The 17,471-nt window shown below is 39.4% G+C and overlaps 1 long non-coding RNA gene across 1 annotated transcript; it reads right to left on the reverse strand.

The window, feature by feature from the left end:
• Positions 1-10,311: 10,311 nt before the first annotated feature.
• On the reverse strand, positions 10,312-17,081 carry LOC148044298 (uncharacterized). Its single transcript, XR_015697567.1, has 2 exons — positions 16,773-17,081; positions 10,312-10,803 (listed from the first exon to the last, which is right to left on the reverse strand). It is a non-coding gene; the product is annotated as an uncharacterized LOC148044298 (long non-coding RNA).
• Between the last annotated feature and the right edge of the window lie 390 nt (positions 17,082-17,471).

Consider the following 17,471-nt stretch of genomic DNA (forward strand, 5'->3'; position numbering starts at 1 on the left):
AACTGATTCATATTTATGACAGTTGCTGTGTTCTGGGCTCCTGGGGTCACCTTTTGTAACCTGTCAAGAAAAGTCAATGGGAAAGACAGATCTAGTTAACAACCATGTGACTAAGTTATCAACTGCAGCGATTCACATAACAACTGTGGCAAGAAATTGGGGCAAAATTCAACTGTCTCGCTTAATAACAGAAATTATATATACATATAATATAAATATACATATACATACATACATACATACATACATATACATATACATATACATATACATATACATATACATATACATATACATATACATATACATATACATATACATATACATATACATATACATATACATATACATATACATATACATATACATATACATATACATATACATATACATATACATATACATATACATATACATATACATATACATATACATATACATATACATATACATATACATATACATATACATATACATATATATATATATATATATATATATATATATATATATATATATATATGTTGCATTTGTGCTGATAAATAAATAAAGGGAGACTAGTATAGATCTATTTCAAGCTATTTAGCTCTCATCAGCTAGCCATACCCTTACTGGGATTAGAACCTGTGCTGTATTGCATCTTAGGCAGATGTTTTAACCATTAAGCCACAGAGTTCTTCTCCTTATCAACTGAGCCAGGGAATAGGTATGTATTTAAAGTTACAACCCCTGGTATGCCCAAATATGGGAGGAAGCTAACTGCTTCCATTCTCTGTCCATCGGCTCGTCACAAGAGACCATCCAGACAGAAACCCAATATTTTTACTGTTGCCTTTGTTACATTTGTGTTGTATTTGTGCTGATAAATAAATAAAGGGAGACTAGTATAAATCTAGTTCAAGCTATTTAGCTCTCATCAGCTAGCCATACCCTTACTGGGATTAGAACCTGTGCTGTATTGCATCTTAGGCAGATGTGTTAACCATTAAGCCACAGAGTTCTTCTCCTTATCAGCTAAGCCAGGGAATAGGTATGTATTTAAAGTTACAACCCCTGGTATGCCCAAATATGGGAGGAAGCAGACTGCTTCCTTTCTCTGTCTATCGGCTCGTCACAAGAGACCATCACGACAGAAAGCCATATTGGAACACTGCTATCATGTCTCCCCTAGTTCTTCTTTTCCTCAAATTAGACATACCTGCAGCCGTTCTTCCTATGTTTTAGCCCCCAGGCCCCTAATCATCTTTACTGCTCTTCTCTGCACTCTTTCTAGAATCTCAGCATCTTTTCTACATCGTGGTGACCAAAACTGAACGCAGTATTCCAAGTGTGGCCTTACCAAGGCCTTATAAAGTGGTATTAACAGTTCACATGATCTTGATTCTATCCCTCTTCTTTAGGCTGCCCAGAATTGTGTTGGCTTTTTTGGCAGCTGCTGCACACTGCTGGCTCATATTTAAATGGTTGTCCACTAGGTATCCAAGATCCCTCTACAGTTACTACTATTGAACAAGTACCACATATACTGTACCTGTGCACTTCATCTTTCTTGCCTAAATGTAGAACCTTATTTTTGATGATCAACCTTATCCTCTTCAAATTATATTAATCAGTTGTTATCCAATCCTTCTATGATATTGGGGGAGAGAGAGCTGCCACATTGCATTTTTCCTATATTCCCTATTTCAGTGGTACATGAAATAGGAGAAAGAATATTTTTTTTCTCTGCGTGACACTGCTAATCATTTATTTTTGCATTAAAATTACTTTAGTCACAAATGATATGCAAATCAAGAGAGATGCAGTGAGATCATCAATGAATACAATTCTCACAGGACTATAATTAAGCTTTAGTTCCCATAGCTGAAGTGATTGCTTTCACGCAGGTTGTTGCAAGTAATCTTGTTATTCATACTTCTTTGGAGAAATAAGTGGGTAGCTCAAACTTTCCGTTCCCTAGCATTTTATCTTCATTTTTTTTAAAAAAAAATTTAAATTAAGGAAATGTGGGAAGTAACATTCAGGATGCTTTCCAAAACTAAAAATTATCACTTACTAGGAACTCACTGAACTAGGAGCCTATGTGACATCCTAAAATAGCAATTCTGCAATTAAGCTTGCCAGATGTCACAGCATGACCCAAATTTAAGCCATTTATCAATGTCTACAGGCCATAAACTATATTCATTGTTGCACATGTCTGTTTTAGTGCCATGCAGGGAGAGAAAATCTCTTGCATGTTTTTTAAAGCCAGTTCTTACATGGTTTGATGAAAAAGAAGTTTCTTTTGAAATTTCTTTCAAAGAAGAAGAGTATTTTGATGAATCGTTAGGGATGGAGTGTGGTACTCTTGTACTCTTATTGTTTAATTAACCTACCTTTTTATTTAATGATTCATTTATATTGTTCAAAGTGACTAACAATGAAAATGCATATTAAATAATGGACAACAATTAAGGAAGAAAGATAAATATCTCCAGAATTAAAGCACACTGTTATAAATATGCTGATGTGAAACATAATATTGATTAAGACCTCAGTAAGCAAACAGAGCAATTTAATAGCCAAATGGCTCACCGAATATGAATATATTTGCTTCCCAACATATAGAAATACAATCAATCAAGATGGTGGTTATGACTGCCATGTTGGTCACATGTTGAAAAAGGAGCAGAGCTTTAATCTTGTAGTCATAGCAGAGGTGGGTTCCTACCAGTTCGCACCTATTTAGTAGAACCGGTTCGTCAAATCTACCGAACCGGTTAGAAGAGGTTCCACCAGTGGACCCGGAAAGCAGGCCACACCTACAGAAGAGGTTCCCAAAAATTTTGAAACCCACCACTGGTCTTTGGATATGATTATTCTACACTATCATGCTCATATTTATAAAACTCAGTGCCTCTGTGAAAGGTAAGGATGACTACTGCGTTTGTGGTGCAATCAGAACATTGCGTGTGTTGAAGTTGTTTTAACACAAACCAAAGATGCCTTTAAAAAAACAAGTTTACATCATATTCTTATGCATGCCAGTGCAGAGGTAATTTAAGGTGGTTCTGACAAGTGTCATCGGCATCTTCATATCCGGTCACATGGGCAGCAAGCCACTCCCATCCGGTCACATGAGTGGCAAGCCACAGCCACAAAGGAGGCCACACCCACAGAGTATTTTCGAACAATTTTTGAAACCCACCACTGAGTCATAGCATCCATTTGGGCTACTTTTACTCCATTCTGTAACCCCATAGACACTCCTCTGGATGGGTGGCCTTTCGTCTCACCACTAAGCATGCTTCCAAAACCAATAGAACAGAATATTGTGAGACTATGAAAAGAAACTTACTGCATAAATTACATAATTTTTTGGTAGTTTTAGTTCATTCCTGCATTCTTGCCAAGTATTGCAGCATCTGAAAGGTATTGGCTTGGCCACTCTCCATGCCTGATAAAGGTTGGTAATTGTGAACTATCTTGAAAGACTGTGGGAGAGGAAAGACTTTGCTGGAGAGGAATTTACTGTAAATTAAATAAAAGGGGTGTATCAGAACTTGACTTTGTACTGCTGAGGAAGCCTAGGTCAGAACAGAATGAACCTTTACCCTCAAAGATATTCTTGTTCTCTCCCTGGAAGCATCTGATCACCATTAAGATTTGTTGTGAGTCACGTATTTCAAAAACATGTTGAATCTCTTTCAAGTCATCTATGTTACATGGGATTGCAAAAAAACTTCTGTGTAGTTTCATAATTCAATTCTGCTTTGAGAGAAGTGACTCCATTTTGTATGAATCTTCCACTGTTCCCCAGCATTAAATGAAACTGGTTTCTGGAATTCTGAATCTCGACCAATTTTCTCACCACCCAATATTTCCTTTATATTCACTCAATGTTTAATGAAAAAGTAATGACAGGTGATCCATTCTTACTTTATTTGCTTCATTTCTTTATGATGAGCTCATAAAAATCTTCAGAAACTGGAAAGAAAGAGCTATCTGACTTTTAGATAAAATAAGAGAGTGGGGGGAAATGAAAGATCCAGGCAAAAAAAAAATGTATTTATTAAAAATCAGGTTTTGAAACTTTCTTTATTCAGATACATTTATGGTGTGGAATTAATCTTACATTAAATATTCTTTTGAAATGAATTATTGGATTTCAAATATATGTGCTGAGGTAAATGGTTAGACAGTTAGCGTATTTATTGGACTTTTTGTTAATATGAACTTACCATCATTTACAAATATATCTTATATGAAAAATGAAATCTAAATGAAAGCAAGGCTGGAAGAAGACAAAATTAATGGATTTGTCCAATCTTTTAAATTTAATTTGTTGTTGTTTTTTTAAAAGAAGGTTGCACCATCAATATCATCTCTAGATTTTCCTATTTTTCTCAACTGTACCGTTTCCTTGTTGTTATTCAATCTCCAGATTAAAAAGTATATGTGTAAATATTCCAATTTATTAAATAAATCTTGTATAGTTCACATTTTAATGACTCACTAAAAGAATGCAAATGACCAGCTGTCTGCAAGGAGTATAAATCACTGTTTGAGTCTTATATAGAATAGAATAACAGTGTTGGAAGGGACCTTGGAGGTCTTCTAAGTCCAACCCCTGCTTAGGCAGGAAACTATATTTCTTAAAAACCTACAACTTCTGGAGGCATGTTGTTCCACTGATTAATTGTCCTACCCTCAGCTGCTTTGGAGAATATCTTGACTCCCTCTTCTTTGTGGTGCCGAGGTGGTGCAGTGGTTAAATGCAGCACTGCAGGCTACTGCTAGATCAGCAGTTCAGCGGTTCAAATCTCACCGGCTCAGGGTTGACTCAGCCTTCCATCCTTCCGAGGTGGGTAAAATGAGGACCCAGATTGTTGGGGGCAATATGCTGACTCTCTGTAAACCGCTTAGAGAGGGCTGAAAGCCCTATGAAGCGGTATATAAGTCTACTGCTATTGGTGGCCCCTGAGATACTGGAACACTGCTATCATGTCTCCGCTAGTCCTTCTTTTCATTAAACTAGACATATCCAATTCCAACAAATGTTCTTTGTATGTTTAGCCTCCAGGTCCCTAATCATCTTTGTTGATTTTCTCTGCACTCTTTCTAGAGTTTCAACATCTTTCTTACATCATGGTGACCAAAACTGGATGCAGTATTCCAAGTGTGGCCTTACCAAGGCATTTTAAAGTGGTATTAACCATTCAAGTGATCTTGATTCTATCCCTTTGTTTATGCAGCCTAGAACTGTGTTGGCTTTTTTGGCAGCTGCTACACACTGCTGGCTCATATTTAAATGGTTGTCCACTAGGACTCCAAGATCCCTCTCACATTTACTATTAAGCAAGGAGCCACATATACTGTACCTGTGCATTTTGTTTTTCTTGCTTAAATGTAGAACCTTACTTATTTCACCATTGAATTTTATTGTGTCAGATAGTGTCAGATAGTGTTCAAGTCTGTCAAGATCCTTCTATATCTTAACACTCTCTTCTGGAGTGTTGGCTATTCCTTCCATTTCCCACCATCCAGTCAGAGCTAAAGAAGCTTCTTGGATGAGAAGCGAAACATCTTCAAAGAAAAACCTGAAAGTCCAGTTGCCTATTGAAAAATCAGCTTTAGGACAACCATGACAGTGACTTTAGCAGAATTAGTTTCATAGCAAACAACCAAACGGACAGGATACTGTGAACAAGTGTTAAGTGAAATTAGAACTAATAGAAATAATTCTATTTCAGAAATAATAATAAAGTATTTACTATCTGATCCAGCTGGCTGTCATCAACCTTTTCTACAGTGTGCCTTTCAGAGATGTTGACATTGCAACACCCAAAACTGGTTATCTAAAATACTTCATATTGAAGATAGCTGCTACCATTAATGGCATTCCCCCCCACCATTTGAATAGCAATAGCAATAGCAGTTAGACTTATATACCGCTTCATAGGGCTTTCAGCCCTCTCTAAGCGGTTTACAGAGTCAGCATATTGCCCCCAACAACAATCCAGGTCCTCATTTTACCCACCTCGGAAGGATGGAAGGCTGAGTCAACCCTGAGCCGGTGAGATTTGAACAGCTGAACTGCAGAACTGCAGTCAACTGAAGTAGCCTGCAGTGCTGCATTTAACCACTGCGCCACCTCGGGTTTGAATTGGGTTAGTTTATATAGAAATAAATATATTTAGAATTTAGGGATGACTACATGAGTACATACTGTATAAAGTAATATAAATTCACAAAGCAGCTTTTGCAAACCAAGCATAAAGAGAGAATTTTTATTTAAAACTTGTCATCATTTGCTAACACATTGCATTTTGGTTGAATATATTATGGATCACACCGCAAGTAACACTTCTCTGTGGATTAGCTTGGTCTTGGTCAATTTCCATCAATTTCCTTGTTTTATTTGTAGATCCCAAGAAGCAGATAATGGGTTTCCTTGCCAACACATCACAACATTGACAAAAATAACTCATCACCATAACAATATCACTTGCTGTTCATTTAGTACAAGATTTTAGGAATTCTTTCTTTCTTTAGATCTGCCAGGGATTATATTTTCACTGTATTTCACCATTGGTAGCTATAGATACTGTAGATATGTAGCATAGGACCTTTTCACTGGTAACATCTGATTATGAATTTTCTTCCTCACAGAGTTGAGTTGGGACCAATGCAGGGGTGAAATTCAGCAGGTTATGGCAGGTTCTGGAGAACCAGTAGCAGAAATTTTGAATAGTTTAGAGAACTGGCAAATACCACCTCTGGCTGGCCCCAGAGTGGGGTGGGAATGGGGATTTTGCAGGATCCTTCCCCTGGAGTGGGGTGGGAATGAAGATTTTGCAGTAGCAATAGCAATAGCAATAGCAGTTAGACTTATATACCGCTTCATAGGGCATATAGTTCTGCAGTTCGGCTGTTCAAATCTCACCGGCTCAGGGTTGACTCAGCCTTCCATCTTTCCAAGGTGGGTAAAATGAGGACCCGGATTGTTGGGGGCAATATGCTGACTCTGTAAACCACTTAGAGAGGGCTGAAAGCCCTATGAAGCGGTATATAAGTTTAACTGCTATTGCTAACTGCTATTGCTCACCCATCCAAGTAATCAGAATCAGGTGTTCCAATCACTTCCATGGCTACAGGTGTATAAAATCAAGGACCTAGGCATGCAGACTGTTTTTGCAAACATTTGTGAAAGAATGGGTCACTCTCAGGAGCTCAGTGAATCCCAGCGTGGAACTGTGATAGGATGCCACCTGTGCAACAAACCAAGTCATGAAAGTTCCTTGTTCCTAAATATTCCACAGTCAACTGTCAGCTGTATTATAAGAACGTGGAAGTGTTTGGGAACGACAGCAACTCAGCCACAAAGGAGTAGGCCACGTAAACTCGTCCAACATCAGTGTGCGACCTCACAAATGCGCTTCTGAAAGAATGGTCAAAGATTCCCATAAACACACTCCTAAACCTTGTGGACAGCCTTCCAGAAGAGTTGAAGCTGTTATAGCTGCAAAGGGTGGACAGATGTCATATCGAACCCTATGGATTAGGAATGGGATGTCACTTACAGTAAGTTCCTATGCGAGTAAAGGCAGGCGAGTGAATACTTTTGGCATAGTGTATATGCATTTCCTGCTTTTGAGTGTAGAACAATGTGAATCAGTGTGTTTATGCATTCTACTTTAGAACACTCACACATGTCAGTGTGCCATTATGAGTGATCCATTCGCATCTGAAATATGCATATCAGTGATTAACATGGGAACTTTCAGAACCAAAGTTCACTAGCACAATATGAGAAGTGATATTCATGGCTTGACTATCTGTATTTTTTTAAGGTAAGTACCAATAGGAAAAATATTAGAAGTGTACCTTGGGCAAACCATACAATATGCATTCATTTATCTCAATGGGAATTTGGCCATTTGCATCAAAGGGACAGCAGAGGGAAATTCCTTCCCAAATATCACCATTTGCATGTTAACAATGGGTCCATGTATTGTTAAAAGCAAAACACTGCTAACTCCAAAGTCATAGCCCCACCATTCATTTTTCACTGTTGTTAAAACTAATGGCACTCAGGGGTTTTATGTGTGTTTGTGTGCATGTGAGTGTGAGTGTGTGTATATTTTAATCCCATTCATTAGCAAAAAGTCTTTCTGTCTTTAAATTGACAGGAGAAACATTGAGAAATGAAGGCTCGTGAGTTATTCATAAGATGAGAATGTATTCAGCCACTACTTTGGGCTCCTGAATAAATGCTGATGTCCAACCTAGTAACACAGGGAATAATGGCCAGATGATAACACTGGATAAACTGAGTCAGTGAAGAAAGTCTTTGATATTATCCAAGGGTGGGATTCAGGCAGTTCGGGCGAACTGCCAGCTCCAACAATCAGGAGGACCAGCCGCCTGCCCCTGCGATTTAATTACCTCTCAGCTGATTTGTGCAGCAGAGCAGATTGCTGCGCCTCAGCTGTGTTACTCTGCAGAAGTAACGTGGAAGGTGTTAGGAATATAATCTAATGGTTGGGTTGGCAGTATATAAATCATGTAACAATGTTGTACCTGTTTCTTTAAATCATACTGTAAAATGTGATTGGTTGCTGTTTTCCTCAATCAGCCATAAGAGGGAGCCAGAATGACTGTTAGCTCTCTGTTTCGTTAGATGCTGGGCTGATCTGATCTGAGTGTTTTGGAAACTGGCTGTTAGAAAGTGCCGTGAGCTTTTGTAAGTTTTGCAACTGCTAGCAAACTTTGATTACTGAACTGATTATATGATACTGGACTATGTTATTTGGATTATCCCTTAACTGAAAGACATTGATGACTGACTGTCTTATCCGTGTATGACTTGGACTGTTTGATGGACTCTGATACCCCTATTTCCATGAAAGTAAAAGCCTATTTAAACTGCAGTGTCTCTGTGTGCTGGTTTGTGTGTTCTCCAACACAACTCTAACAATGCTTCTCTGAACGTACTCGCTCTCCCAACGGGGAGGTTACCTAACAGTAGGTAAGCTTCGTTAGAACTGCGCATGCACATGGAGCAAAGCACACGATCACCGAACCGGTTGTTCAACAGGGAGGATCCCACCACTGGATATGTCCTGTTCAACCCCATTTTGATCCAATATAATCCACCTTTGACCTGTACTTGCAGGAAACAATGAAGCCTGGGGATCCAATTAACATTTGGATAAATGAAATGAAACTTCCATCCTACAAAAAATGGTTTTTGGTCTAAGGTAGGACGTTAAGCAGGTTTTTCAATAATAATTTAAAAAAATTCCCATGCATATAAAGCAGCCATCTATAGCAGTGTTTCTCAACCTTGGCAACTTGAAGATGTCTGGACTTCAACTCCCAGAATTCCCCAGCCAGCATTCGCTGGCTGGGGAATTCTGGGAGTTGAAGTCCAGACGTCTTCAAGTTGCCAAGGTTGAGAAACACTGATCTATAGTATGTATAGGTGTGGCTTCAACTTATACAAAGATAGAAGCTGTGCTTCACTCTGTTTGGAATTAGAACAATGTTAGGTAACACTTGCCTTAGTTTGTTTCCTACATGACTTCTAAGAACTTGAGCGGCTTGCCTCCTGGAGTAAGATTGGCTCCAACCCTCCTGACCTTTCACAGAGCTTAAAGACTTTGCCAGTTTGCTTGGAACTCCAATGGGGAAGGCTTCATATTGAGGGTAGTTGATAGATGAATAACAGATTCCACCTCCTCTCCTGCGTATCCTACTCCCTTTTAGTTCGTGTTGAGTATATTTTTAAATTATTTTATTTGTATGGTGTATTGCAGTGTTTCCCAACCTTGGCAATCTGAAGATGTCCGGATTTCAACTCCCAGAATTCCCCAGCCAGCGAATACTGGCTGGGGAATTCTGGGAGTTGAAGTCCAGACATCTTCAAGTTGCCAAGGTTGGGAAACACTGGTGTATTGGTTTTATACAGTTTTACTCTTTTAATATTGTAAGCTGCCATGAGTGGCGTGGCAGCCCAGTGTTGAAGACATTTCAGAAGGTTGAGAATTCAATCCTACATACCTGCAGATGTTTCTCTCATAGGGCGCAGAGAGAAAAAAAAATCTGCTGCAAACTCCACATGGCATCAGGAAGGGCATCCAGCCAGTAAATGCACAGCTCCATCCAGCAGCCACGATTCCACACCAAATGAAGGGGTTACAGGGAGTGATATTGTAAGCTTCCCAGAGTTATTGTGTGGTACGATGGGTGGCCCATCCCTTTAATAAATAAATAACACCCATCTTCAGAAAAGTAAAGTAAAGTAAGTTAGACTGAGAGAGAAAATTTTGAATTCCTAGAGTGCATTATTATTTTAATTACAGTTTGTTGAATAAGATAAAGAATTCAACACAACAGGCAAAGGAATGAATCACATTTTACAAACACAATCTTGGCTGGATTTGTAGCTGGAGCTGAGTCAAAACCAAAAGAACTTTATTGCTTAGTTCCTCATGTGAATTCCAGCCAGCGATGTGTCCTTGGTTACTCACTTGAGCTTTGTCGATAAATATGGATTTCAACCTGATATTCTCACAACCAAGTCCAAACGACTCAACTGATAATCAGATGGAGCACTGGGTAGTTTTACATCCCCCGCCCCCCTTAGTTGTCATTCAACCTGAAAACAGAAAATGTGCTTTAGAAATGTTTTCAAAGCATTTTGGAAGAATTATTGTGGGCTTCTTGCAGTTACTCAATAGCGAGTTCCATCCTTGTTATCAAATAATTTCTCTAGTCATCCACAGCTTTCCTGGCTTCCCATTCTTCCAGTTAATCCTAATGAAAGACACGACACATTATTATTTTTTTTCCAGCACCATTGCTAAGAGAAAATCCTGCCTTTGAAAAATTGATGGAGAATTTCATCTTCCCTGGAGTATTTCAAAGGATTTTTTTCCCCTGCCTCATAGGTATTGCTTAAATTTATATCTCTATCCTGCTTTTTCTGGCAATATACTGTATGAAAGAGTTAGTATGGTGCAGTGATTATGGTGGGGGCTATGTCAGAGTTTGTTGCAGAAAATTCAAATCCAGACAGCACGTCCAGATAACTGATTCAGCTGGATTCATGAATTCATTCTTTATATACATAAGAATAGATGAATAAATGTACAATACCAACAGGTGGTTCTTCCAAGTAGGTTTCCATTTTTTAAATTACTGGTTCGCTCTTGTGTGCGCGCGACACTTCTGCATATGCGCAGAAGCTTTTGTGCATGTGCAGCAGAGGTGGGTTCCTGCCAGTTCACACCAGTTCAGTAGAACCGGTTCGACAAATCTACCGAACTGGTGGTTCCACCAGTGGACCCGGAAAGCAGGCCACACCTACAGAAGAGGTTCCAAAAAATTTTGAAACCCACCACTGACACACACACACACACACACACACACACAGAGAGAGAGAGAGAGACTCACACAGAGAGAGAAAGAGAAAGAAAGAAAGAAAAAAAAAGAAAGAAAAAGTGAGAGAAAGATGAAAGAAAAAAAGGAAAAAGGGACAGAGAGACAAAAGGAAGGAAGGAGAGAGAGACAGAGAGAGACAGAGAGAGACAGAGAGAAAACACATGGCCGGCAAGCCACTACCACCAGGCCACATGGCCGGAAAGCCACTCCCACAAAGGAGACCACACCCACAAAGTAGGTTTGAAAATTTTTTGAAACCCACCACTGATGTGCAGAAGCATCCAGGAAGATGGGCGGAGCCTCCCGTCATTGCCACTACTGGTTCGCCCAATCTAAGCCGAACCATCAGAAACCCACTTCTGGAGCTCATTCCATCACGCAGCAGCACTTGGGTCTTGAACGTGGGACTGCTGATTGTTAACCCAGCATTCTAACCACATGAGTCACCATACTCTGCTAGAGGATTGGATGCTGTATGATGGGCGTGTCAAACGTGATCGCATCGTGGGCTGTATCGTGATGTATCGTGATGGTTTCTGCCCTTGCAGAGCCAGGATGGGTGTGGCCTGCATGGGCCAAATCTGGCCCACGGGCCACATGTTTGACACCCCTGCTGTATGAGATAGTCAGTAAATGAGGACTACCTGAAGCTGGCCTAACTGTGGTTATTTTCTGCTTATAGCTTTCCTCTAAAGAGGTTTCTCTTTGCATTGCTTCAGGGATGACACAGCCAGGAGCTAAGGGACCAGGGAAGAGGATGTAAAGATAGCTGGGGTTTGTAGCCTAAATAAAAAAATTTCCCCTGGAATGAAGGACATTTGTGCAGGTGTTCGAGAGATGGGGACTGAAGCCACCTAGCAACTGGACTACATGCTGATTGGACCATGTGACTATAGACACTGGGGGGAAGTGACAAAGTTTTACTTTTATTGGTGTGTAAAACCGGCAGGAACAGAGCCAATTTCCCACCAAGTCTGTGCCAATTTGATACGTCCCAATAAAATGTTCTTTCAGGAATATCCTTGCCTTGGTATTCTTATTGAAGGGGATATATTGCTTGGAACTTTGACACCTGTTTTTATCAAGACTGCATCAATGACTGAAGGATTTCAAGAATGCTGTTAATGTTTTAACATACATAGAGATGCCTTAGGCACGTGCTACTGGAAAGGTCTTTGGGTGCCAAAAGAAGTGGCAATGAGCTATGGTGGATTATTCAAAATATTCTTAAAAAGAGGATAAAGTTCACGCCCCAGCTGCTCTTGCTAGATATAATCACAGACTGTACAGTTAAAGAGACTAATTTGATTCTGAACTTAACAACGGCAGCAAGATTGTTGGTGGCGCAGTACTGGAAGAAGGAAGAATTGCCTACTATTCAAGAATGGACATTAAAAGTAGTAAACTTAGCAGAGATGGCTAACATTTCAGCATATTTGAAGGACTTATTCAGATGAGAAATACAAGCTGGAATGGAGAAGATGGATTGACTGCATTCAAAATAAATATCGGACTAAGAAATTTCAATTAGCTTATGAATGAATGAACAAGGAATGTTACAATTTATCTAAAGTTAGCTTAATAAAAGGGGAGTTAAAGTACAAGAGGAGGTAGGATGCTATAGTTAGTTAGCTTACGTTAGTGTATGATTGTTAAATGTTTATACCCTGTATTTTGCTCTGGGAGGTTGCGGGGGAGGGAAGGATGGAGGCAGGGCAGGATTGGGGCAGAGGGAGGGAAGGGGAAATATTTGTAAAATCTATTAAAACTCTTCAATTAAAAAAAAGAAGCGGCAATGAGCAACATCTGGAAATTTTGCCTAAGCTTCAAGCTGCATACTTGTAGTACTTGCTCCACAGGCTATCTTATTTTTATTTATTTATTTATTTATTACAAAAATGTACCTTAGCTGATTTCAGTAGAGTTGAGAAATAGGGAAGAGGCAAAGAGAAATCCCCAAGCTTGGTTTAATAAAAGGCACCCCAAGGAGGTAAAAGGAATAAGAAACAGAGTTTCAATTAAAGGAGAGAGTTGATTTATTTGTAAGAGGTAAAAATAGAAGAGAATAAAAGTGAAAGGCTTTTCTTTCTGCAGTGCTTTTGCCCAGCTGAAATTCAACTCCCTGTAGCTTTAAAAAAAAAAAAAAGCCAGAGAGGGGAAAATTTGGATGGGATAAAAAGATTCAGAAGATTAGTTGGCACCTGTGGCCATCATGTGGAGAAAAGTAGGCTGGCAAATTTTATCGGCCAGGAAATAGCACAGTGGATTGGCTGTGCAGAGGATCGAGGTTGAGAAGATAAAACGCAGATTAAAGATCCAGGAAACTGTCTATTTGAGACTTTGCAGAGATAGCTGTTGCAGTGATCCATGTTGCCAAAAGAAGGGGAAGAGCTGGTTTGTCTAAATATGTGTAGGGTTTGGGGAATGTGCTATTGTGCAATTCTACGCAGAGAAGAGACAGAGAAGGGAGATGAACTGCTAGCTGTAAGCACGGAGCTGTAGTATTATTTGAGGCCATTGTAGAAAAGATATGCTTGTGTAAGGATGTGAAAAATTAAAGATGTTTAGTAAACCCTTTTCCAACCCACACATTTCACTTTTTTTTCCTTTTAACAACATGTGCTAGTTGAAGAAAGGGCAACCAAATGTCTTCTGACTTACAAGGTTCAATATCTTAATGTTTAAAGTAGTGGTGGGATTCAAATAATTTAACAACTGGTTCTCTGCCTGTATGACCATCTGGGTAGGGGAGGGCACGGTGGTCATGTGACTGGGTGGACATGGCCAATTCAACATCACTCACATCGATGGTCTCTTTGCCTTAGCTGTTACAATGTAATAAAGGTTAACCGAAGGGGCAGTTTCTGTAAGCAGGGTAATAAAGATTAGGCTAGAAACAACACCAGAATGTTTCCTTCCTGCCTTCCTTACAGGATTAGCCCTGTAAAGTGGAAAAAACAAAAGGAGATTTCTTCCAACAACCAGTTCTTCCAACTGCTTAGAAAGGTAACAACTGGTTCTCCCGAATAGGTGCAAACTGGCTGAATCCCACCACTGGTTTAAATATATTATTGTGCTTGGATCTGTGTGATGATCTCTACTGTTAAAGGTAGCTGAGGTGGCGCAGTGGTTAGAGTGCAGTACTCCAGGCCACTTCAGCTGACTGCTATCTGCAGTTCGGCGGTTCAAATCTCACCGGCTCAAGGTTGACTTAGCCTTCCATTCTTCCGAGGTGGGTGAAATGAGGACCCAGACTGTGGGGGCGATATGCCGACTCTGTAAACCGCTTAGAGAAGGCTGAAAGCCCTATGAAGTGGTATATAAATCTAACTGCTATTGCTATGTTAAAGAGGCTTGATCATAACTAACTAGGATGGTTAGGTGTTACTTTTTTAATTGATTTTGTGAAAGAAAGGGGGAAATTCCCACAGACCCAGACAGACTTCACAGGTTGAAGTCTTGGCAAACGGTTTACAAAGAAGAAATTGGATAGGAGCAGAAGGGATTCCCCTGAGAGATCCCTTGGTGAAGCAGAGATCCCTTTGAATTCAGAAAGAACTTCCATGTTAAAACAGGAGCTCCATATACCTGATGGAGCAGATGACAAAAATGAGAAGAGGTTGAATTATGGAGTGTTTTGTGTTGGTTAGTTGGTTTCTGAACGTAACAAGAGGAATATATTATGGAAGTATGGATGTATGAAAGTATGAAAGCACATTGAAGGCAGGACAAGAAGCAATGGATAGAAACTAATCAAGGAGAGAAGCAATCTAGAACTAAGGAGAAATATCCAGACAATGTGAGAATAATTAATCAGTGGAACAACTTGCCTCCAGAAGTTGTGGGTGCTCCAACAGTGAAAAATTTTAAGTAGAGACTGGACAAACATTTGTCTCAAATGATGTAGGGTTTCCTGCTTCAGCAGAAGATTGGATTAGAAGACCTCCAATGTCCCTTCCAATTCTGTTATTCAGTTATTGAGGTAGTTCAGCAAAGTTTAAGCATTTACACTGAGCCTAGAATTGTCTAACTATTGCATCTCATAGCTTTGGATTTGGCTCAGTTTCATATTTTATTCTGTGTCATTATATTAGCTTTATGCTGTGATGAATGTTATTTTCCTTTAATTATGATGTAGGGTTGCCGAATTCATTATAAACTGAACTGTATAATGCCCGGGCAAACAATAGAGGCATTTAACCAATGAAAATAATTAAAGGTTAATTGGTCATTGGGGGGAAATAAAGAAATGTGGATTGAGAAAGAAGAATGGAACATCTTGCAAGAGGACATGCTATATTGAATGGCTATTTGGCATGCTGAAATGTTCCAATACTGCAAGATTGTCTTCTAGGTCCTATTTCTCTTAAGACATTTTAATGCAATGAATACAATGCAAGGAAAAGCAATTGGTGTCACTTTAGGTACTGCAAAACTCCAAACTACGACTTAGAGCACCTTAGGACGTGACCCGTCAAAAGCGCGTTCCACAAAAGCACGGTCGACGAAATCGTGTATGTGACGTCATCACAACGCGACGAAAAAGATCGAAAAATTGAAATAAAAATTAAATTACAGCAAGCCGATTCACATAAAGGTAAGGGTTAGGTTAAGGGTTAGGGTTAGGGTTAGGTTAAGGGTTAGGGTTAGGGTTACAGCGTTAGCGTTACGTTTAGCGTTAGGTTGAGGGTTAGCGTTAGGTTTTTCGTTACGTTAAGGGTTAGGTTTAGGGTTAGGTTAAGGGTTAGGTTTAGGGTTAGGTTTAGGGTTAGGTTTGGGGGGGTTAGGGGAAGGTTTTAGCTTTATTTTTACATTTTTCGATCTTTTTCGTCGCGCTGTGATGACGTCACATACGCGCTTTCGTCGACCGCGATTTTGTCGTCCACGGTTTTGTGGTAGAACCCCTTAGGAATGTGAAAGTGATTTTATTTATATATTTATTAAATTTACATAGCCCTCTCCCATCTCAGGTGTGTGGCTTTGATGAGGGATACTGGAAGCATAAAAAGCCATTGGGTATCGGAGTAAGTAAGGGAACTAATGAAGAAATATGTGTCATAGTATCATGCCATGTATCCTGTGACATGTTGCAATGTATTTTTTTTTCTCATTTTCTTATTTTTCATCACTGTGGTTTCTACCACAATGTATCTCAGTCTTTAATGTATGTGTTTTGAAATAGCTGAACTGCAATTAATGGCATTTTAAATTGTACGAACCTGTCTAAAATACATTGCAAATATATTTGCTTAGAGTGCATCAAATGATTACCAGGGCTCCAATTGGGGATATGGAAGTTATGATGGTATCATATCAGAATAAAACATTTGCTTCATGCTTACTGTTGTCATATAAATCCAGAAGTGGCTCTAAAGCCTTTCAAAAGCTTTGGACTCCAAATCCAAATCCTTCCATAAAACATACTAATAGGGAAGTTTGTAATCCAAAACATCTGGAGGGCATCAACTTGTAGATAATAAATATAAGGAATCACTGCAGCAGCGCGTGGTTCATCTTCATCTATAGGATGTCTGGCTGATATGTGTTGTGGCTATTTCAGATGCTTCAAAGAGAAAACACTAGCCTCTTTTTGCCACTTTTAAACTTCTTGATACATTTGAAAACAGCATGAATCCATTCTTAAGATGATGGACAACAATTCACTTTGATACTTCCTACTGCTAAAAAGAAAAGAAAGAAGGAGTAACACAATTACTGCAGTTTAGTAATAGTGTCAAGTTCAAACCACACTTTTGCTGTTGCAACTATTATCGCTTCTCAGCTGAGAAGAGTTAATGAACCAAGGGTGAGATGGAATGTAGGCTCCAGACATCAAGAAGACAAGGCGTGAGAGCCAAGGACACTTTAGCAGGTGTTTCCCAAAACCAAAGACTTTTTTCTCATAACAATACAATGACATTCAATTGGACAATGTGACCTACACTAATAAAAGGAGGGAGAATCCTATACTTTAATCGTGGGTTTGCACGGGAATTAGCTAGATCTGGTTTTGCCTTCGTCAGTGCTGAAATGATACACAC

Source organism: Thamnophis sirtalis, unplaced genomic scaffold, assembly GCF_051295495.1.
Source record: "Thamnophis sirtalis isolate CommonGarterSnake01/CBP01778 unplaced genomic scaffold, rThaSir2_p1.2 scaffold_8, whole genome shotgun sequence".
Lineage (NCBI taxonomy): Eukaryota > Metazoa > Chordata > Lepidosauria > Squamata > Natricidae > Thamnophis > Thamnophis sirtalis.